The sequence below is a fragment of the Sinocyclocheilus grahami genome, unplaced genomic scaffold (assembly GCF_001515645.1).
Source record: "Sinocyclocheilus grahami isolate Dianchi unplaced genomic scaffold, SAMN03320097.WGS_v1.1 scaffold1207.1, whole genome shotgun sequence".
In the NCBI taxonomy this organism is placed as follows: domain Eukaryota; kingdom Metazoa; phylum Chordata; class Actinopteri; order Cypriniformes; family Cyprinidae; genus Sinocyclocheilus; species Sinocyclocheilus grahami.
Window position 1 is genome coordinate 441240 of NW_015506386.1, and position 1247 is coordinate 442486.

Sequence of the window (1247 nt, forward strand, 5' to 3'; positions counted from 1 at the left end):
GTAATAGCAATAGTTAGTAATGAAAACATGGTAACATTAAAAAATGTTAAACTTTCATGCATGCATTCATCATTAATGAAATTAATGAAAAGTTACTGATTAGATAAAATATGTTTTTAGTTGAAAAATATTAAGCTATGACTCTTTTATAAGCTTAAAAGGTGTATAGCTACAGCTTTTTAATGCATTAGGAGGGATTAATTTAAACCGGAAGCTTTAGAGAAAAATGTTAGGTAACACTTTAGTGTAGAGACCAATTCTCACTAAAAGTTGCTTATTAAATATTTATGCATGTATTTAAATATTCTGCATGACCATATTCTACATCCCTAATCCCAATACCTAAACTTAACTTACTAACTATTAATAAACAGAAAATTAAGATCTTATTGAGACAAATGCTGTAGTTAATGGTTTGTTAATAGCGAGAATTGAACCTTAAAATAAAGTTTGACCAAAATGTTATGTTTGATGGCAATCGGTATTAAATATAATAATTTTGCATAACTACAGTAAACAGGAACATTACAAAAAGCAAACTAAAACTAAGTTTAAAACAACACAAAAGCATGGCACAATTGGCATTGCTCTGGAAAGGAAGTGGAAAGACTCTGTGGTGCATGATCTAATGATAAAATGTAAAAGCTGTCCATAAACACAGAAGAGGAGAAGTGACCTTTCTGCTGTGTTGTGATTTCACATCAGTCTTGTGACCTGTTCAGCTCTAACAAATACCATTGCAATATTATATGAATCCTCAGCTCAATCTGCTTTGAAAGAATAATCAGTATTCACTCACCGTTAGTGGGAGGCACCAAATTACCATTGTCCAGAAACTCACCTGTGTCTGTGCCATTCTTTTAGTTTTGTTTTCACTGAAATGTCACATCTCACCAAATATGCTGTGATTTATGAAGACGTCCAGAACGCTCCCGCAGAATTTGTACCATGTAAGTTTTCATAAATTTGTTTTTTTTACATTTTTATTAATTTTTTTAGATATAAATCCAGCCTGTTTTTTTGTGTTTCTATACCAATTGTTGTGTTTCTGATTCTGGGAAACTAAACCTGCCAGTGATACCAAGCAGATTAAACAACATATTAATGCATAACATATCCATAACTGTGATAAGATGATATGACAATTATATATATGATGACGGTTTTAATTAATGGGGTTATTAATATAATTATTAGATTGTTACTGAATTTCTAAAACCTGTTGTTTGTGTATTGGGTCTTTTGGT